Source organism: Herpailurus yagouaroundi, unplaced genomic scaffold, assembly GCF_014898765.1.
Source record: "Herpailurus yagouaroundi ecotype Mexico unplaced genomic scaffold, PumYag 186, whole genome shotgun sequence".
NCBI lineage: Eukaryota > Metazoa > Chordata > Mammalia > Carnivora > Felidae > Herpailurus > Herpailurus yagouaroundi.
In genome coordinates, this window is record NW_024412417.1 from 36,197,386 (window position 1) to 36,220,043 (window position 22,658).

The 22,658-nt window shown below is 42.9% G+C and overlaps 1 long non-coding RNA gene across 3 annotated transcripts in view; it reads left to right on the forward strand.

The window, feature by feature from the left end:
- The window catches only part of LOC121042980 (uncharacterized), a 91,865-nt gene that overhangs the window by 66,437 nt on the left and 2,770 nt on the right, over nucleotides 1–22,658 (forward strand). For all 3 annotated transcript variants that reach the window (XR_005796599.1, XR_005796601.1, XR_005796600.1), the window contains 4 exons: nucleotides 1,138–1,299; nucleotides 3,685–6,149; nucleotides 6,426–6,577; nucleotides 7,200–7,742. This is a non-coding gene — a long non-coding RNA (uncharacterized LOC121042980). The remainder of the gene's footprint in view (nucleotides 1–1,137; nucleotides 1,300–3,684; nucleotides 6,150–6,425; nucleotides 6,578–7,199; nucleotides 7,743–22,658) is intronic.

A 22,658-nucleotide genomic window follows, 5' to 3' on the forward strand; every position in this document is an offset into this window, starting at 1 on the left:
TCTCTCTCTCTTCCTTCTCCCGGATGGGCTCTCCAAGACACGGTTGTCCCAGATGGCTCATCCATCTGAGCCATCAGCTCTATTTTCTTGCAAGGCTGGTGCCAGCTCTGTAAAACACCACTTTGCACGTGCTTTCCCTCGTTCCTTCACTTCCTCTTGTCCTTTTCTCTTGCTGCCCTAGACTGCCTCGCCCAAGAAAGCATTAGCAAGTGAGATTTACTGCTGGGTTTGCTCTCTTGGGAGCCCAACCTAAGGGACCCCTTCCCATCTTAACTTGACCACCCGTCTTTCTCCCTCCAGTACCCTAATCTTGTGTCTCACAGTGTTTTCTAGCACAACTACTCATCATATCTAATATATGTGGTTATGTGGTTATCTGTTTAACAACAACGTCTCTCCCTCCACGGTAAGCTCCATGAGACAAAGATTGCACAGTGTTGATTGCCATTGTGTTGCTTGTACTTAGTGGATGGCCTGCCCATAGCAGCTGCATAAATAATATCCAGAAATGAGTGTGCATGCCTGGGTTTGAATCCTTGTTCTGACTCTGTTACTTTGGCGAGTTACTAAAAATTCCTCAGCTTCGTTTTCCTTCTTTTTGTGGAAAAATGGGACGAGGTACCTACTTCAGACGTTCTGAGAACCAACGCTGGTGGTAAATGTAGATGTTCAATAACTGATAATAATTGCTGATATTATTAGGCAAGGCCAGCCCCCAGCAATCTTTTCCTGTAAGGGGCCAGATCGTAAATATTTTAGGCTTTGTGGAAGAGATGATCCCTGCCACCAATTCAACTCTGTTATTGTGTGAAAACAACCATAGATGATATATAAACAAATGGGTGTGTCTGTGTTCTAATAAAACTTTATTCACAAAAACAGGTGACAGGCCATATTTTGGCCCTCAGGTTGTAGTTTGCTGACCCCTATACTATACGGTCTGAGCAGTGTCAACGTAAAGGCTTGTGCTAAGTCGTATCAACCGACTGCAAATATTTCTGAACTTTCTAGGCAAGGCTTCTCCTTTGATTTCTTCTCCGTGTTAAAGATAAGCAATAGTTTCCTGGCAGTGACAGTGTACTTTCAGGGAAACCTTATTCTCAGAGTCTGTATTTGTTTATAATACCTCTCCAACAGGTGTGAGCGGTAAGAGACCTACCGTATATTTTCTCTCCGACTCTTTGTTTCCTGGTAATGGTGCACCTTCTCCACGTACACGAAGCTAGTCTGTGGTGAGAAAAATCAGCATTTGGAAGACCGGAACTTCACTTGTCTCCTAAGAAGAACCTTACTTTTATGGTAAATGTTTTTAAAATATGTTGTTTCCTGCAAGAGATATTAGAGATAGTCTTTTTTTTTTTTTTAATTTGGTCAAGCCTTGAGAGAAGAGCAGATCTAGCCATCATCTATCTATCTCTATCTATATTGATCCCAATATATCTATATCGATATCAATGTCAACATCAATATCGATATTGATATCGATGTAGCTATATATCTAATGGGGTCAAGAGAATAAGACAAGTGTGCTTTAGAGAAAACAGTAGATTTTTTAAGCTTTGCTATGTATCAGGTATGTGAGAGGGGGCCAAGACACCACAGCTGATGGCTCATCAGGAACCACCCACAGGAAAATTGAGGTGCTATTAATAGGAGGAGAGGGAATTACAGATCGGAGCTAGGTGGGGTGGATATGAAGTGGCTGCCATATCTTACCCCTGTGAGCATCAGCGTGCCTCTCTTGTGCTGATGAAAAAAGATGTTGTAAAGGGCACCTTGCCCATTGCCTGGTACAAAATAGAGCTGGACTAACTCTCTCTTTTTTTGTAATTATTAATAAAACAAGACACTCCACAAATCCTACCAAGGGTTAAGCCTACTTGAACTGATCACACGTTTGTTGGATTCTGATGCATATCACCTTGATGTGACATTGCAGACCCACGTTCCGCACATCTTTGTGTTCTCCCATCCTTGGAGTTTCGGTGATGACTCTCCTCATGGTTGCAATGTGGCTGCCTCTGCTCTAAGCATCATGTCTTTTCAGGACATCTTTTCATGCAGGATGAAAGAAAGCAGGTGGCAAAAAGGGCCCCCTCCTTTACTTCCTTTGTGCTGGGGAAGGAAATCTTCTCCAGAAGGCCCCTTGCAAACTTCTCTTTATGTGCCATTGGCCAGAAGTGTGTCACTCATCTGACCCTAAACTAATCCCAAAGGGGGTGTGGTAACCATGATTGGCTGAGAAGAACGATGATTCATCTACTGTGGCTGGAACTAGGAAAGAAGCGGCATGCTCACGGGCAGGGAGAGTCTGCCATATCTTTTTTGTCATTTCCTTCTCACGTCTATTTAGTTGACCAGTTCCTAACTCAGTGCCTGACCTAAAATAGGCACTCAGTATGGTTTTGTTGGGGGATGAGTAAGTAATACGTGAAGAAATAATGACTAGAATGTCCTCTCCTTGCCTTTTCCCCTATTTATTCTTTTTGTTTTCCTTATTTCTCCGAGTCTGAGAGAGGCAGTCCTGGAACTATTCTTGTCCATGCAGACGACTCTTCCTAAACTTGGTTGCACGGTAAAAGATGAATATGGTTCATCACACCGTCCATTTTCCGCCTTTGGTATGCGTTGGCCAGTGTGGTCAAGGAGAGAACAGGGGAGGGGAGGCTGGTGGTGTAATCAAGGACTGACTGCTCAGCTATGACCAAGCCTGTCCTCAGCAAGACAGGGAACCATCAAAGTCCGATTCCCTTCATTCCTTTCTCTGGGCAATTTCCTATGGGTGTTCAAACTTTTCTATTAGAGTGTCAGTAAAATGACAGCGAGCTGTGGAAAATATCAAAGAGAAATGGTGTGGAATGCAGCAAGCATCTTGGAAGCATTTGTTATCAAGTATGTAATGAGATAATTATAAACCTCTTTCCACTTAGCTCATAGCCCAAAAGGTCTAATGCACACCCTTCCTATCACTTTTGAAATCTAGTTTGAATGAAGCACTGGGAAATATTTCTTTAAAGAGTGATCATTCTGGATTATTCATGATTTCAGTCTTGTTTCACACCATTATTGGACCAAGGTGGGGACTTTGTGCTCAATTCTGGCATATCTCTGGGAAGGAGACAGGATGACGAGTGGTTCTTCATTCTGGGCGGCACCTGATCTCTATCACTTATTAGCTATGACATACTGGGCAAGTTGCTTAATAGATCCAAGCCTCAATTTTCTCATCTACAAAATGGGATCATAATTGAGGGTGGTTCTGGCACAGACACTGCACAAAGAAAGGGGTGCAATAAATGCTATCTGTCACATGCTGTCGTCATCAGTTTGCCACTGAAATGACACGCACGTTTTACAAAGACGGCTGTAGTTGTCATCTTTGAAAACAAGATTATGCCGTTTGGGAAAACCCAAAGTCAGTCCATCCAACAACAACCAGCCAATCGTTGTGATGAACTGTTTGTATTCTTGGCATGGTGCCAGGTGCTCCAACACAATGTGTGAGGTGGGGGGGGGGGGCTTCATGTTGCTGAGAATGACTCTGACCAGTCAGTTAAGGGTGGTTAAAAAATGCCCATCGAATTTGATGCTTATTTTGCGGAAATGAAGGTCTTTGGGTTGAATCATGTCACCCAAGAGGGTCGCTTCATATTGAATTGATTCTTAATGGGTTCTGTCTTGCAGTTGGGTGTGAAACCAGGAGCATGTGCTGTGGCAGCATTGAGAAGAGGGATGTCAGGCTTCTCTAGACCTGTCCACCCACAAAGCCATTGTCACTTCAGGCAAGCCTCCTCACCATTCCGGGCCTCCTGCTCTCTAACACGAGCATTTAAATACCCACCCACAGCATTTAGATGGTTATTGCAAGTAAAAGATGAAATTATTTCATTGTAATTATTATTATGGTTACTTACTATGGTCTCAGAGGAGAGTTCTTTAAGATGCTGGAACTCTCTTGGGTCCAGGAGCATGAGAACGATTGTTCTTCTATGACCAGTTCTTTCCAACTCTCCACATAAATCCAAACCAAATGAAAAGGATATATTTAAAAACATTTCTTACTTGACCACCGGGAGCTCTGAATGGGCTAGTGTAGAAGTTTGGGTCCTCTGAGAAGTACACACTAAGACAGGGTTAGATGCCTAAGAGGGTCATTGGAGGAAACACCTGTGAAGAGAAAGAGGGAGGAAGTAGGGGGAGGCAGGGAGAGACTTTAGACCCTGATGTGGGTCTCACACCTGTGAAAGGAGAGGAAGAAGGAAGGAGACCAGGAAGAAAGAGTCTGAAACTGAAGTACATTTCTAAGATCCAGTGTTTGGACAGAGACCAAATTGCCTATGAGAGCAGTTCTGTGCCCCAGAGAAATGAGCCTGGGCTTATACCCTCGTCATGCTTAGTCATTGGCAGGGAGCAGCCTGTGGGAGGTGTGACCTTGGCATGAACACAGTGGCGGATCCAGCACTGGGACATTCAGTCAACTATGTTTCCCATCTCAGGAGACGTGAGCAGTACATTTTCATGGCTACCCAGCAAACTGTGAGACATTTCTTCCTTGAGAACACATCGTAAGGACTTTGAAAAACAAACCAGAACATTTGTGATAGTATAGATTTTGCACCCCAAATCAATGTTCCATTCCCTTCTTTGACTTTCACTTCCCCCTCTGTTTCAGCTAGACCAATCATGTTGAAAACCCCACCCAGGTTTGTAGAGTTCCTCATTTGACAATTAAAAAAAATTTATGTGACTGAGTTACATGTGCTTCCTTTGTTTTATCTTTTCAATGAGTTGTTTTCATTTCTTGGGTTTTCTTTGATTTCATGTTTTTCCTATCTTTACCCATCCACCATCGCCTGTTCATACTGTATTGCTGATGCCTGATGTGGTATTTGTGGAATAAATGGACCAATAAATTAGTGAACGGGCTATAAGAGTCAAACCTTCTTCATGTCTGAGAGCTCCTTGGTGTCAGGGTCTTTGTCTTAGGGTGATGACATATAATGGAAAGACCATAGGTTTTGTTCTATGATTAGACACAAATCAGATGTGTGATCTTGGGCAAATTGCACCACCTATGTGAGCCCAGGTTTCTTTTTTTGACTAATCAAGCCAATAATAGTATCTATCTTGTTGAAATGTAAATGACAGAGTGATAATAAATGTAAAGTTCTGGGCATAGTGTCCAGCACATTAGAGATGCTGAACAAATGACAGGTAATGAACGAATGGGCCTGAAGAATGTGTAACACATAATGTAATACATAATACATAACTCATTAGACTTTGCTCCTTTCCCCGCCCTCCTGAAAGTCCCCTGTCCATATCTAGTGACAAAGGATCCAGGCGAGAACAGGTAGATGGATAAAGGATTGGAACATAGCAGCAAACAGGCCAGTGTTGAGCACTTACTGTGTGTGCAGCTACTGGGCTAATCACTATGAGACAAGTGGAGATGACTGAGGTATACTCCACGTCCTCAAAGAGGTGGCATTTCAACATGGCATTAGGTGTTTGAAGGTATTGATGGATGGACACCTGGGGTGCAAGACAGCATCATTATAGGATGAATAGGAATAGTGTTTTGGAAAATGTTGAGCAGACTGGGATGTGGGGAAACAGAGGGAAAGACGTAGCTCGAAAGTTAGTTGAGAGGGGAATCCAACATGGCAGAGAAGTAGGGGGACCCCAAGTTCCCTCGTCCCTCAAACACAGTAGCGTTGAGGCCAGAGGACTTGGAATTCCAAGAGTCTGGACTTCAGAGTGACAGAGACGTCTCCAGGAGCCCATGGGGACAACCTGGTGGGCCAAGAGGTGCGTGATTGGGAACTGGGAGAGAGAAAACGGGCATAGGCACCACCCATAGGAAGGGGAGGGATTCCCTTCTGCGGACAGAGGAAAGAGAAAGAGAGGTTGTGCAAGTGTAGGACTGTATTTGGACAAGTGAAAAACCACAGACTGGGGGTCAGGAAAAAAACAAAATGGAGAAAGAGCCAATCTCTAACTGCAGGCTTTCTCCCGACTGGGGCCCCAGCTGCCCTGTGTGTGCACCTGCGGAGGAGGGGAGCCAGCCCTGGGCTCAGTACCTAGCTCAGAGGCGCAGTCCGCAGTGGGAGAAAGCGATGCCCTCCCTGGAGTGCTGTGGGAAGAAGGTATATATCCGTTCAAAGGACAAAAGACCCTGCCTGTGACCGCCAGCGAGAAGGCCATTTATCTGTGGGGTGCAACAGCACTTCCCAGGAACTGGGCGGGATGCGGGGAGCAGGACCCTTTAAGACATCTGGGTCTGAATCCCAGATGAGGAGCCCCAGGAAGAGTGGAGACTAAGGAGGGGGCGGGGATAGAAGGACAGCTTGAACAGAGTGGTTTGGGACACATGGTCCTGGGAGGAGAGACTGGGGTCTTGACCTTTTTCTCCCCATCACCAGCAAGGTGGGGCTTCAGGGAACAACAGCAGGGGCACGGTGGAGGGGGACCCCCTCCCCGCGCCTGGGAACTATGTATCTACCTGAGATCGACACTGACCAATCAGACAGCCCCTCCAGACCAGAGCTGCCACTGGATCCAAGGCACCCAGCGGGTTTGCATTTTCTGATTTAATTCTTGGACAATTCCTGTTATACATATATGTACATATATATACTTTTTCCCCCCTTCCCTTCTCTAGTCTGGTTATTCTGGTTGTGGGGCGTTGTTTTGTTGATTTGTTTAAGCGAACATATTTAATCTATTCTCTTTTTTAAATTTTGTTTTCAACGTTTATTTATTTTTGGGACAGAGAGAGACAGAGCATGAACGGGGGAGGGGCAGAGAGAGAGGGAGACACAGAATCGGAAACAGGCTCCAGGCTCTGAGCCATCAGCCCAGAGCCTGACACGGGGCTCGAACTCACGGACCGCGAGATCGTGACCTGGCTGAAGTCGGACGCTTAACCGACTGCGCCACCCAGGCACCCCTAATCTATTCTCTTTACACCTGTTCTATATCTCCTTCTTTATTTTCCTCCCTCCCTCTCTCTCTCTCTCTTTCTCTCTCTCTCTGTATTAAGATATATAGTTTCAATGTCTGGTCAGTTTTCTTTTCTTTTCTTTTTCCCCGTCCCTGTCATTTCTCTCTTTGTATGGGATAAGGCCTCTTGCCCACCACCACCACCCCCAATTTTTTTTTCATTCTTCTTTTTCTTTTTAATTTTTTTTTTCCAGGGCTACTTTGATGAACACATCAAAGCACACCTGGTGGAGGGTCCAAAACATCACTACAAGCACGGAGATAAAGGAACCAGAGTCACAACAGCAGAGAGCACGGAACACACTCTGAAAACCACCTCCTGAGGGGCCGAGCCCTAGGCAGTGCGTGACCCCTCTTTAATATAGTAGTGCTCGCAGGTACGGGACACATAACAAGCTTTTAAAACACCTAAGGGACAGAAAACTAGCCAAAATGATGACACGGAAGAATTCTCCTCAAAAGAAATTCCGGGAAGAAACGACAGCTAAAGAATGGCTCAAAACAGATGTAAACAATATATCTGATCAAGAATTTAGAGTAACTGTCACAGAAAGTTAGTTGGGATCAAACCCATGAGGACTCTGAATGTCCAGCCAAGGAAACTGGATTTGATTCTGTAGCTACTGGTATGTCAATAAAGGCTCTTGAAGAGATAAATGGAATGACCCAGCTAGCAACTGGAAGGACGAAGTGAGAGTGAACACCTGAAAATGGCATGTCCAAATAACCCCAAAGCAGTGAGTCCCCATCTATGGGCTGGTTCACACACCTTTGTCAATTGCTTATTTGTCAATAAATTTTCAACCAATGCAGGGAATTTTCAACCAATTTTCAACCAATGCAGGGAATTTTCAACCAATTTTCAACCAATGCAGGGAATCTCTAATAATGAACCGCTGGGCCCTGGCATCATTTTCACATAGGAGGGTGAAGGTTTTAATCCCTGTTGTAAGTGAGTTAACCTCAGTAGAGGGTACAGAGATCACCCTTGTTTACCAAGTCACATTTTTTCAATCAGCCCGCATTTTCTGAGCTCGTTACAAGTCAGGCACTGCGCTGAGGGCCAGGGTGTAAGGGCGAAGGCACCTGCCTGTTCTCGGCAGTCTTCTCATTTGTTGGGAGAGGGACAGGCACGCACGTGACTGTGAGCCAAGAATGGAACTGACAGTAAGTGACATGGAAATCTGGTAAGGAAAACAGAGAAATAGAGGCTGGGGTAGAGGAGAAGTTCTTCTTAGAGGCAATGGGGCTTCAACTTGAAATTCATTCAGGGGGTTCCGAGTGGCGGCTTCGAGGGGAAGCCCAGAATATTAGGAAGACAGTGTTATATAGAGTATGAGAGTGAACCTTCTGGAGTCTGACTGTCTGGGCAGTGCAGATCCTGAACCCACTTTCCTAGCTGTGTGACAGTCAACTAGAACAAGTCATTCTTGGTGCTCCAGTCTCCTCACCTGTAAAATGGCAAAACAGGGGGGAACACTCATAGGGCTGTTAAAAACATAGAGCAGCGGTCAAGCGGAGTTTTCCTGTAAAGGACCAGATAGCAACTATGTGAGGGTTTGCTGGCCATATGGTCTCCGTTGCAGCTACTGCACTCTGTGGGCAGATTTGTGTCTCTCCAAAACTCATGTGTTGAGACCCTGCCCCCACCCCATGTGATGGCATTTGGAATTGAGGTCATTGGAAGGCAATTTGGTTTAGAGGAGGTCGTGCGGGTAGAGCCCCTACAATGGGATTAGTGTCCCTAAAGGAAGAGAGAGAGACTAGATCTATCTCTGCTCTTTACCTTTTGGGGACACAATGAATAGACAGCTGTCTGTGAAACAGGAAGAGGGTTCTCACTAGACAGTGGATCTGGCAGCACCTTGATCTTGAACTTCTGGGCTCCAGAACTGTAATAAATATATATATATATATATATTTTTTTTGTTTGAGCCACCTGGTCTACGGTATGTTGTTATGCAGCCTGATATCCCTATGGTGGAAGGTATTATAAATTTTTTTAAATGTTTTTATTTATTTTTGAGACAGAGAGAGACAGAGAATGAGCAGGGGAGGGGCAGAGGGGGGGGAGACACAGAATCGGAAGCAGGCTCAGGCTCTGAGCTGTCAGCACAGAGCCCGACGGGGGGCTCGAACTCACGGAGTGTGAGATCATGACCTGAGCTAAAGTCGGATGCTTAACCGACTGGGCCACCCAGGCATCCCTGGAAAGTATTATAATAGGTGAATGAATGCTGTATGTTAAGGAGATTTTATTTATGGATCCTGAAATTTGATTTCATAACCTTTTTATGTGTCGCAAAACACCATTATTGTTTTGATTTCCCCAAATTATTTTAAAATGTATAAACTCTTCCCTAGCCCTCTGGCTATACAAAAGCAAGTGGCTTGAGGGATTTAGTCCACAAACTATGGTTGCTGACCCCTGAGATAGAGAATATAGAGTAATACGCTCCAAAGCTTAGATGGTATTATTGTCAACCCACTTATTAGGTGGGAAAACGGAGTCTAGAGAATTCATAGTAAATTTTGGACAAGAGTTTCTGCCATATGGATCTTCATCAGTCAAATATTCTTCAGTTTTCTCAGTCAAGAAGAAAGAACGGCAATAATTCAAGGTACTGATTCTGAGTTCCTTCTTCACCTCAGATTTCTCTTCACTGATCAGCTCTCTTTACATATTATTTTTAGAACTCTCAAAATGGCAGCCACAGGAAAGTAGATTATCCAAAACAGAAGAAAAAAGGGAACCAAGATGAAGGAGAATAACTTCTTCAGTAAACACTAGTCATTTACCTGGGGTTTGGCCACAAATCCCAGGACAGAAATGCATGAAAATTTACCCAAAAGACACATTAGCATGAAGACTTGAGCCGAAAAGGAACAAAAATTCTTTGGGCTTTTATTACTAATATTTTTTAATGTTTAATTATTTTTAAGAGGAGGGGAGGGGCAGAGAGAGACACACACACACACACACACACACACACACACACACACACACAGAATCCGAAGCAGGCTCCAGGCTCCGAACTGTCAGCACAAAGCTTGACGCGGGGCTCGAACTCACAGACTGTGAGATCATGACCTGAGCTGAAGTCGGGCATTTAACCGACTGAGCCACCCACGCGCCCCTGGACTTTTACTTTAAAATACACTTTAGAATTTATCCATCTGTGATTTGCTCCTCTCCCTCAACTCTGCAGGCTTCTGGAGCACTCTTCTCCTCCCCATGGTCTGGGGAACAATGGATGTTTCATATAAAAATAGATGTAAATCACTGTGCGAATAAAATGAATAAATATGATGTGCCTCGAAACAGGACTTAATTGGAAGCTGCATTCTTCCCTCAGCCTGAGGGGACGCGTATCTTACACGTGTGTGTCGCTTTGGTTTTTGAAGGCTTCCGTGTACAGTTAGCTCATTTGTGTTTTGCAGATTTTTTTTAATTGCAGAAAAGGTGTTTGCATCCTGTACAGATTTGCCTTTTCTCCTGTTCTACCCCAGGGTAAGTCAGAAGAAACTGTACCATCAGTGAATCACAATGAACTTTCTCTTAGCTTGTCACCTTGTCCCTTTCTAGGCTCTTATTCACATGATATCCAAGGTCGTCTTTCGGGAACACACGTGCAGGGGCACTTGGGTGGCTCAGTGGGTTAAGCGTCCAACTTTGGCTCAGGTCATGATCTCATGGTTCGTCAATTCAAGTCTCGCTTTGGGCTGTGTGCTGATAGTGCGGAGCCTGCTTGGGATTCTGTCTCTCGCCCTCTCTCTCTGCCCCTCTCCTGCTCATGCTCGCTCCCTCTCTCTCAGAATAAACTTTAAAAAAATTTTAAAAACCCCACACATGTGTAACATCTTGTGGTGACTCCCTTCAGTTGTCACTGGATAAAGTTCCAGCCCCTTCGTGGGACGTGTGAGTGTGTCTACCATGAAACTTTCTCTATCTTTCCAGTGGTATCTCTTCTCCCAGTAAAGACTCTGCATTCAAGTCACACGACAGTTTACGGAAGAGTCAATGTCTGTTCACATCCCTGTGCCTTTGCTCACACTGTTCCCTTGGAATCGAATGTTTTCCACTCAAGAATCAGCCTACGTGGGGGCGGACCACAGAGAACAAAGGACACAATTTGGGACATTCTTTAGCAACTAAGCCTATCGAGTTTCCTTGCAAACACCAGATTCATCTATTACTGTGAAGAACGAGAAATCCAAGATAGGCCCTACTAATCCATGCCGTAGTCTCCAGTGTGTTGAGCATCTTTCACGTGCTGGGTGCTGGGAACATGGCAATGAATCATCCTTCGGGGAACTTGCAGCCAGCAGGGAAGATAAGGCCAGTCCGTGAACTCCCAGAACAGGCAGGAAGTTATAAGAAGAATATATATAAATAGAGGGTTCCATATAAAGCTCAGAGGAGGGAGAAGCTATATTAAGCTGAAGCATTGAGAAAAGACATTTTGGAGCATTTGCTCTGTGAGTTGGACCTTGAAAATGAGAGAGACTTGAAGGCATGCAGATGGTTTGGGAAGTGGGGGAGTATTGGTGCCAGAGTTCATTCGGTGCAAAGGCAAGGAGGTGGAAGAAAGCCGGGCTTTCGGGGAGAACAGAGACATAGCTTATCAAGAGCAAGGAGGAACTAAAGAAATGAAAGGAGGAGAGACAGACCAGGGCCAGGTGATGGAGGAAGCAGAGGTGTTAGCCGGTAACGAACCTGCAGACCCCTAGACATGAAGCTGTCTTCCCCTCTGATTCAAGTTGGAAAAAGGTTGCCCGACAGAGGTGCCGCAGAAGTCGGTTGCAATGCTGCTCGTCTGCTTTTAGATAACAGCAAGAGGCTGCCGGTGCCTTGGAGTTGTGTCTGAGTGCGTTGGTTTATTTTGTCCTTCTACTGAGTTTATTAGAGACACATATCCTGAAATGAGAGGGACCGCCTGTTGATAAGATCTCAATATGGAAAAGAAAAAGCCCGAGGAATGTCAGGATCTTCTGCGTGTGTGTGTATGCGTGTGTGTGTGTGTTCACCTTCTTGCAGAGAGGTCAAAGGGCTTGGCCAACATCATCTCTTTAGGCTTCCGTGCTCTAAGGGAGCTTTTCAAAGGGGGGAAATTAAAGATATATGGCCATAAAAGAACACTCTACATGAGAATGGAGATAATCAAAGAATTGCCTGTATTTGGGTATCCTCTAAGTATAACAGTACTTGGTTGGCCTGAGTTGGACCTTGACTCTTGAGCTGATTGAACTCTGATTGTATCTTGAGTTCCACCATCAGTCATTGCTCTTCTCAAACTGGGAGCAGATTAGGCCCTGTGTCTATTCAACAAACGTTTTTTTCTGGGCTAACTAGGTGTCAAGATCTGTGCTGTGTGCTAAAGTAGAGGTCATAGGTGGAGGCACAAAATGAAATAGAAATGGTCCTTCTTCTTGAGGATGGTACCGTCTAGTGGGGCAGACACATATGTGCAGATATTTTCAATGCAACGCATTGATGGGTCAGATGGCAGTAAATGCAGGGTGATTGCTGTAAGAGCCCCAAGGAGGCACGTGTCCTTAGCCTGAGCTAAGGGTGTTGGGAACGGCTAGGGAAGGTTGTTTAAAGAAACCGATAACTCAGCGTCTCCTCTACTGTTGGTCCAGCTTTAGAACCGTAGCCTCTCAAAGCTGGTTACCCCTGAGGTCGCCATACCTATCAAACTTAATTATCATCCCTTGTGTCACTATCTGATGTGCTGTAAACTTCAAAGGACAGAGACTGTTTCTATTTTGCTCCTAATGTGTTTCCACCATGTAAAAGTACCAGCACCTGGTAGGTACCTCATAAACACGGGTTGTGTGTTAAGGAAGAAGATATTAGCACATGAATTTCGCCCTCTCCCTCTAAGTGCTGAGGGGAGTTCCATTGTAATATTTAATGACTGATTTCTGCATTCCTGATGCTGAGCCAAGTCTAGAAAGAAACCACAAAAAAAGGAAAGGTGTGTTGGACCAAACCGAACCTTGGACATCAGCTGATTCTATGCCTCATTTCTACGGATGGAAAGTTGTTGGGAGAAGTTGCATTGTAACTACGAGTGCAAGGTCATCCAGGTAATTAGCAGTGCAGGAAGTCTAAAATCTGGCTACCCCGACTTCCAGTCCTCAGCTCCTTGTGGTGAGTCACTGGGATTCTTCTATCAGTTCCAGATACGTAGGGGGAAGTGCAAAGAATTCTGAGAAGGACTCCTCTCTTTTGAGAGCATACGGAGTGCTTCTGAATGCTGAAGGAGTCTCATCTTGCAAGTAAGGCTTTGTTTAACAGAGTATTTCACGTGATAGGATTATGTTCTACAAAACCAAAAAATTTAAGGGATACTTCCTTGGGTGATAAGTAATTACCTCTGACGGGAGTGCCTTCCACTTTGTGAAAAAGACCTGTGTGGCCTGCTTTCATCTGGTAGCTCCGTGAGGCCCCAGAGGGAAGTGTTGGGAAGGAACACTCGTTCCGGCTGTAATATTCCCTTGAAAAGGGAAGCTTGAAATCCTTTAGGGATCCCGTGTTCCTTCAAAATTGATTTTGACACTGTAGAACTACTAACTCACTTCCATGCCAAAATATATTGTGACCAGGGGTTGGGTACTTTAGAGAATATTTACAAATACGCTTTCATATCAAGAGCAATAAAAACAAAAGGTTCAGATCTCACGACCTGAGTATTATCCTTAAAGAGTGTTTCTTAAAGGGGCAATAGGAAGAAATTGTGAGAATAAAAGATTAATTGGGGGATTGGTTCAGTAAAGAATTACTTAAGCGAGATGCTGTCGTAATAGAACACATTAAATGACAAAAAATGCATCAGGGAAAACAAAATAAGAAAACCTTCGTTGTATTATCAACGGTACAAATTCATGATTTTTAAAATGTATTGAGCACTCACTATGTGCTGGGCGCCATTGTAAGTCTTTACGGGAGTTAATGCATCCAGTGTTTACAACAACCCCATGAGGAAGAACAATTAACATCCTCATTTAAAAGAGTGGAACGATGGGGCGCCTGGGTGGCTCAGTCCGTTGAGCGTCCACTTTGGCTCAGGTCATGATCTCACAGTTTGTGAGTTCGAGCCCCGCGTCAGGCTCTGTGCTTTAAAAGAGTAGAGCGAGGCACAGGAAACTAATAGAATTTGCTCGAGATTATGTTCTAGGGATGGTGGCATTCACGTTCAAACATAGCCTGCTTCTATCGTGGCCTTTTTTTTTTAAGTTAAAAATTTTAATACCAAAGTAATATATAATCCTGTGAGCATACCTCTTGACTCCCAAATTCCACTTACGTGAATTAACAGAGATCTATACATATATTTATGTACAAGGATGAACATTAAACCATTACTTCCAGTATAGAAATTGGAAACAATCCAGATGCTGAATTATTAGGGATATATTGAGTGCTTAATTTAAAAATGAAAAACCATAAAACAAAAATGAAAGCAAAGCACAAAGAAGAAAATGAAATCACTCATAATTCCTAGACTCTGAAATAACCACAAAGAAATCTAAGCAAATATTTCCCACTTTTTCCCTACATTTTGTTTCTGATACAAAATTGGGATCATACTGGATGTATTGCTTTATAATCTTACTTTTCTGTATAGTAACATTATTTTTTTAATTTTTTTTAACGTTTATATATTTTTCAGAGAGAGAGGGAGAGAGAGACAGAGAGTTTGAGCAGGGGAGGAGCAGAGAGAGAGGGAGACACAGAATCTGAAGCAGGCTCCAGGCTCTGAGCTGTCAGCACAGAGCCCGATGCAGGTCTTGAACTCACAGTTTGTGAGATCATGACTTGAGCTGAAGTCGGACACTGAACCGACTGAGCCACCCAGGCGCCCCTGTATAGTAACATTATAAATCATTTTCAAACCATTACTTATTCTTCTACCACTTATTTAATGGTTTCACGGTATTCCATTATTTGTACATATCATGATTTATTTCACCAACACCTTATTGTTGGATCTGTGCTCTCCTAACCATTATTCCATGATGCCCCAGTGCACGGTGACCCATCAATCACAGAAAGTATTCTAGGATCTCTAATTCCGAGTTCCGGACCTTGTGTGATCTGTCCTAACGATTCCAATTTAGTTTCCCTGTGTTTTGCTTGAACTAATCCTGAATTTTAGCTAAATAGAGTCACTTGTTCTAGAAGAGTAACTTAGCACCTCTTGTAGCTACCATGTAATTCCTCTGATTGCATGTGTTTATCTACCTGCTGATCCAGCTGTACTCTACTAGACTGAAAATTCCTTGCAAGTGGAATTTCTGCCAGAACAAATTTCCTCAATCCACAGTGAGGGTAGTGTTTCGTACGTAGTACGCACTCAATAAATCTTTATGGAATAAGTGAAAGCAATACAATATTATTGTTAACATCGTAAGATTGCAAATAATTCAAAAATCTAACAATAGAGAGCAAGTTCAATAAACTATGATATGTCAGTACTAAAGAATTTTGAACAATAATTAAAAGGGAAAATGTAGCAAAAGAGAAAATTTCTGTAAATAATGTTAGCCCCAAAGAAGCAGGAGATATAATTAAATGTATGCTAGAATTTAAGCCATTTAAAATTGTAGGTATGGTGGATAAACACCGGGAGGGAGCTTTAGTGAGGTGTGAGCGGTAGGTGTTTTTGTTTGAATAGACGTAACAGGTAAAATTATTCCTTTCTCAGCTTCCTGTAATATTTTCAGAAAGAGGGAGTAAATGAATGAATCACATTTGTCAACGTATTTACATTTTTGAGGTGATTTTGTGGAATAATGGGATTTAAAGCATAAGCTTGTTCTTAATTAACTTGTTTCAAGTATTTTCTGTATTACCAGAAATGCGTTGCGCACTCTACATACTTTATATGGTATGCTTCTTGACGCCGTCCGTGAAAGTAGGTAGTGGCCCCTGTTTTAGAACATTGAGGCAGAAGGCTATTAAGCAGCTCGCTCAAAGTTACACTTAGGAAATGTCAGAATTTCCCATTAGTGGGCAGATCTTATGGGCAGATCTGTTGTACTTCAAAGCTCACATGGGGTTTACCAACGTATGAAAGTGTACCACCAGATATGTGAAGTGGGGTTGGACCCAAACAGGGAGTTAATTAAAAGAAAATAGACCCTGCTTCCACAAGGCTTGGGTTTTGTTTTAGATCAGTGCCTATATGTATGAAATACCACTGAGAGGAAATGTGTGGTAACTCCATCACTATGTGCTCTTCCAGTTTGGTTGTCCAATTGACATTTGCTTCTCCTGTAAAACTCAATAGCCTCCTCCTTGGAAAATACTTCTCCATCTCTCCTTGGCTCATGCAAGTGACCCTACTTTGAGTCTTAGGGCTTCTTGTTCAACATTCCACCAAAATACTTAGCATTGTACGGTCATGTCCTCTGGGATGTAGGCTTCTCCAGGGTGGGAAATGTCTTGCCAATTCCTGTGATTCTGTGTCCACTTGGAACAATGGTCAGCACATATCATTTCTATTTTTCTTCAGTGAGACTTGTTGTGACTCTCCCACCACAGACATTCTTTAGAAAACCCCGAATCCCCCAAATGTGGCATTACAATTTACTACTGCTAAATGAATATGTAAATATAATGGCTGTGGTTACCCAATTGTTCCTGTGAAAGGCTCTCTTTCTTTAAAAATAGGCAAATACTTTGATTTGTCACATTTCTAAAGCACTTATGTGCCACAGCTTCTTTATGTCATGTTTGGTCTTATGGTAGCAGGGTCACAATGCTTTCAAAGGTCTTTCCCAGGTTCTCTTCTTCTGTGTCCTGGAACAGCTCTAGAGTGGAGTACACATTCCATTCAACATGTTCTTCAGGTGGGATGGCTAAGTCTTCTTGTTGCTGAGGAGGAATGATATCCCATTTGTTTTCTTATGATTCAGACACTGTGAGGCACTATGCAGGTCTCTGTCTCTGTCCCCATGTCCTTTTCCCCTATCCTTCCTTCCTGCCTCATCTCTGGGATGACATGGTCCTTCATTATTTCCCTCTTCCTTTATGAATCATCTGCATTCTCCACCCAAGATACTACATTCAACTGCTTGTTCATAGCCCAATATGGCCTTTAGCCCTCGAGTCTCTATGATGCCCACCTTAATCTCCAAGACTTTCCAGTGAATGGAGGCTCCAATGACTTACTGTAAGATTTCCAAAAAAGAAATTTTGACCCATTTGGAGTCGGGTGTCTACTTCTGATCTAACAAGCTGACATCAATTTGGAGAGGGTCCCGTGGAACATGCTGAGTTCAAAAAGGAGGCTGAAAGAGACTGCTAAATTGACTGATAGGACATATACAACAATTTATGACTCCTCCTCCCTGCTTCTCTAGTGCAACCTAATACACTGAGTATTTTTCATATCAATTCCCTTTTACTTCTCCCTTCCCACTGTTTTTTGCTCTCATACATTCTTGCTTAGATTACCATGATTGACTCTGATTTGGTCTCCTTACTCTGATCTCTTCTCCCATGTTAATACATTCCACATTGCTGCTTCTAGAAAATATGAACTGACCATGTCATTTTCCTCATTCAGAGCCTTCCTTGGCCACTTACTGCTTATGAAATACAGTTCAAATTCCTTGGGATGCTATGTAAATTCTTTAAAAATTCGATCCCTCCCTACCTCCCCCATCCCTCCGCTCTCTGCTCATTGTGCCTCCACTTGGTCCAACTGCTTTGAATGGTTTTCTGCTCACAAGACCATATGTCCCAGCTTTCTTCTTGAAGGCTTCTGCAGCATTTTGTGTCACACTATATATAAGAATGGCCAATGCAGAGCTGGGCTCAGGGAATGGTTGTTGAATGAATGATGTATGAAAAGATACGAGTACACTACAAAACTCAGGGCTCTGGTCTTAACATTGGCATTCTTATTCTCTCACCCTATCAAGTTTTCTTAAACTGTAATTCTTGAATCCCCAGGCATACACACACACACACACACACACACACACACACAGAGTAGAGATTACAATGGAAAAAACTATGTTTAGCTTTCTGATTAGTGCATAGGATCAGCAAAATGTCAAAGTTTTCTAATTTTGCTGAAATGAAATCAATTTAGTGTAGCAACACAACCTCATGCTAATTAGAAGCTCTAATTGGCATCTTCAATTAACAAGACTGTGAAACATTAAAATTGCTTAATGTAGTATTTTAAAAAATGGATACACAATCTTTAAGAAATTTAAAACCTGTTGGGATAAAAATAATTGGTATAAAAAACTGGAAACTGCTTTCAAAAAATCTAGGACTCAGTTTTAATATCTGTGAAATGGAGATTGACCAATGTCTTAGGTAACTTTCAGCTCAGATTTATAACCCAGGAACAGACCACAACGACCTCACTTCTTATCTCTCTCCATTGATGAACCATACAGGACCAAGTGTCCTATCTCTGTCTAGTCCCAATTCCTAAATCAAAGATTGTCCTGTATTAGGTGCCAAACAAGCACTTTTGGCTAGATAACTGGCCAAGCTCTGAACAGTTTCTGCAAAGGGAAAAAAAAGGATTATATTCAAGGATATAGGTGGACCATTTAGGGAATGGTTAGATCATACTGATGTTTACCAAAGAGAACAAAGAGGCCACTTGGGAACAGACAATTGGCACGTTGAATAACTGCATGGCTGGCGGGAAGGGAATTAGGTAGGAACTCAAGGAACCAAGAATTCCTTTGGGAATGGCTCCAGAGCAGATAGTGAGAACAATTTTTAGAAAGTAGAAAAAGAAACGCAAACAATTACTGCCCAACTGAATTTAACTCTCCAGCCTTGCTGCCCACAAGTCTCTTTATTTAGTGCATGAATGAAGAAATAAATAGAACATGACCCATGACGACTGAAGCAAAGACTCAAAATAGAATTTGCAATGACATGGTGATGATGATGATGCTCATCAACATTCTGTGATCATTTGCTATGTACAGAACCTTGCCTAATGGAGTAGGACATAATAGAAGGAGGGAAAATGATAGATTAAGAGGAATTACATGATATTATTAATGTAAGGATCTGAATTTAATAGAAATCAATCCACATGTAGTCCTCCTTTTCCCCATTAGAGTCAAGTAGACCTGTATTTGAATACGAGCACACAAATTACCAACCATGTGACCCTCAATAAGTTGTTTAACCTCTCTGAAGACAGATATATTGTACGTAAAATGGGAAAAGGAATACTTAGTCCACAACACTATTATGAGGATTCAATGAAATACGATATGCAGACATAATTTATTAATGGTTATGCAATATGGGATTTCAAATATTAGCTATATATATTACTCAACAGTGAGATAAACTGTATCCACACCACAACGAATAGTAATCAGTCAGTGGATAATTGTGTAGAAGGAGTGGTAAGGAAAATCATGGGGCAAAAACTGAGTGAGATGAGGCAGGAGAAGTAATCACATTGGGCCAGATCACATTGGGTCTGGTAGACCACTTGTCTACAAAAAACTTCGAGTTTTATTTGATTGAAATGGGGACCCAGTGCAACATTTTTGTCAGGAGGGAGGCATAAATGTCTTAAGAGGATACTTAGCTGCTGTGCTTAGAAGAGACTACAGGGGTTATAAGAGAAGGTGGGGGGAAGTCAGGAGGTTATTGCAGTAATGCAGACAAAAGATGATGATGGCTTGGACCAGACTGGTAGTGGTGGTGTTGGTGAAGAACGATTGGATTCTGATACCTTTTGAAGAAAGAATCAAGAGTATTTCCTGACAAATTGAAAGGGGAACAGCACAGCTGACTCCTATTTTTAGAGTCTGGCCTAAGCAACCAGAAAGATGAGACTGGTATCCACTGAGACGGAGAAGCTCCAAGATAGCCTAGGTTTGGGGAAGAAGGATCAAGAACTCCGTTTGGGACATGCTGAGCTGGAGAGTTTGGTTAAGCATCCAAGTGGACATATCAAGCACAGAGCTGAATATACTAATCTGGAATTTATGAGATGGGTCTAGGCCAGAGACACACACTTGAGCATTGTTGGCATGTAGATAGATGGTAGTGAGTTGCAGTGAAGCTGATGACTATTCTTTTCCCAAGACTCATTTCATCTTGTTTTCGTGTAGATCCAAGAAGTGAAATTTCTTCCTTTCTCTCTTCTCCCTCCATCCCTTCCATCTCTCTGCCCTCTCCTAATGACTCCTTGCTTCTGCATAGAATAGGACCATCCATCCACATCTTTGGTCCCTTGTGCTTTGCTAGTTTATTCCTCTATCTCTACTCAGCTTCTCCAGTACAGTGGCTGCCACACTTTGTTGGGATTTGGGCTTGAGCCACAAAATGAGACAATGAAGCTAAGAGATGCAGGAAGTGAACTCATGACCTTAGATTTGGAAGACTGAGAAATCGGAGACCGCAGATTTTTGCACAAGTGCCCACAGAGTTGGGTGTTAATCACACGCCTACCTTCAACAAAACCCTCATCATAAGTACAAGTTTATTTACTCTGTATATCATGAGGGACAAATGCTTGCTATTTTAGAGAGGATATGGTAGAACCAGGAGAATTGCATTTTGCCTTCAAATAGTGTGTGCTTTAGTGGGGGAAGTCATGCTAACTCTAAGAAACCACACGATCTATTTAGGAGAAAAGAATGGGACGATGGATGGGTAGAGAGGTTGGTAAGAAATAAATTACTCTTATTTGATGATCACATTTTAGATTAAATGTCATACTATCTGTGAAGTCTTCACTAATTCCCCATAAGAATGGTTAATGATCCATAATGATGGACCAGAAAATAACTCTCACTATTTTATAAGATTTATTACTTCAATATAAGGCACATTCTTTGTAAAAAAAAAAAAAAAATCAAAACAAACTAACCAAAGAAAATTTCATGACCAGAGATGACCATTGAGATTGTCCTTTGGATATTTTTTCTATGCATACATTTATTTTACAAAAATAGATATCATGTTATACTTCTCTGTAGCCTCTTTTCTCACTTGACAATAGAGCTGAAGAGTTTTCCATGTCAGTCAGTATCTCCCCATGACATCATTTGGATACCTGCCTATTTTGAACATCATGGCTGAACCATGATGATGGGGATCGTGGCTTGTTTCATTTTATCACTTTTCAGCATCTGGGCCAATGACAAGTAATAGGATGTTCTGGTCATCACAGACTATTAGAGAGTTTAAAGTTCCTTCAGGCAACATCTAGCTAATTTCCTATTTTTCTGATGGGCAAGTTGAGGCTAAAAATATTAAATGGATGGACAGGTCAGATGGTCAGAAAGCTGCAGAACCAGAGGCCTCTGGGTGGCTCAGTAGGTTAAGCGTCCGACTTCGGCTCGGGTCATGATCTCACGGTTCATGAGTCTGAGCCCCGTATCAGGCTCTGTGCTGACAGTTCAGAGCCTGAAGCCCGCTTCGGATTCTGTGTCTCCCTCTCTCTCTGCCCCTCCCCTACCCATTCTCTCTATCTCTCTGTCTCTCAAAACTAAATAAAAATTAAAAAAATAAAATAAAATAAAGAAACCAAGCTGCAGAACCAGAACTGAAACCAAGTGCCTGGACTCTAAGCCCAGTGTCCTTTCAGTACAACATCCGGAACCTGAGTCAACCCAACATCTGTGAAATTGATGTGTAATATAGGAAGAGGGTATAGTTAGGCAGGAGAAGTTTGGGGAGGAGATGACAGCAGGGGTCTTTTGTGGTTTTTTTTGAACTTTCAATTTTACTTTAAACCCTGAGACCCCAGAGTTTCATAGAGGGGTGCATTTGCAGGGTGAGGTGTGGAAAGGAACTCATGAGGTCAGGTTTGCAAAACCCACAGTTGTACAATAGCTCAGATCTAGCCAACACCCTGAGAGGTGCCAAAAAACCCTAGGAGAGTGTGTGGCCACCCCGGGTCTCAATTCTGGTTTTGCATCATATCTGAAGGCTTCCCATCCCTCAGCAGTGAGCCCTATGAAACCTACTAACATTTCAACTTTACTCACAGTCAGGGATGATTTTAGGTGTTGATTTTGGCAACCCAAAAGGTCTCTGGCTTCCTGGAAACGCTCTCTAAGCCTCAGACCACACTCAACAGTGAATGAATAGCAAAGAATGCTGGGAGTTCCAGCCTTCTGTGGGAATAAGGCACGTTTTCACTGGCATGATCTACCTGAAGTGCACACCTGGCCAGGCCACTTCTTAAACTTTCCCATGGCCTCCGGGTAAAGTCCCATCCCTCTGTGCGGCACATAAGACCCTCCACAACCTGGCCTTTGCCCACCTCTGTCTCCTCTCTGCTATTTTGTCTTCACCAACACAACTTCCCATAGGTCTTTGCACAGAACCATCCTAGTTTTCATCTGATTCCTACTTTCTGGAATGCTCTTCCTCTTCTTTCATCCATGGCTAATCTCACTGATCTGGGTTTGGTCTCCTCTCTATTTAAATAACTCTCAAGTTGTTTCATCTGTGCCAGCTTCTGAGATATTCTTGGCAATTTTCAGACACATGGTTGGACTTTCTCTGAAATGTATGAGCGCATCTACGATCAATGTCACTGCCCCCAGGGGCATGGTTCAAATCACTGGACACCTGCTAAACATGCTGCATGTATAGCAGGGAGCAACTAATTTACCAGATTTAGAAT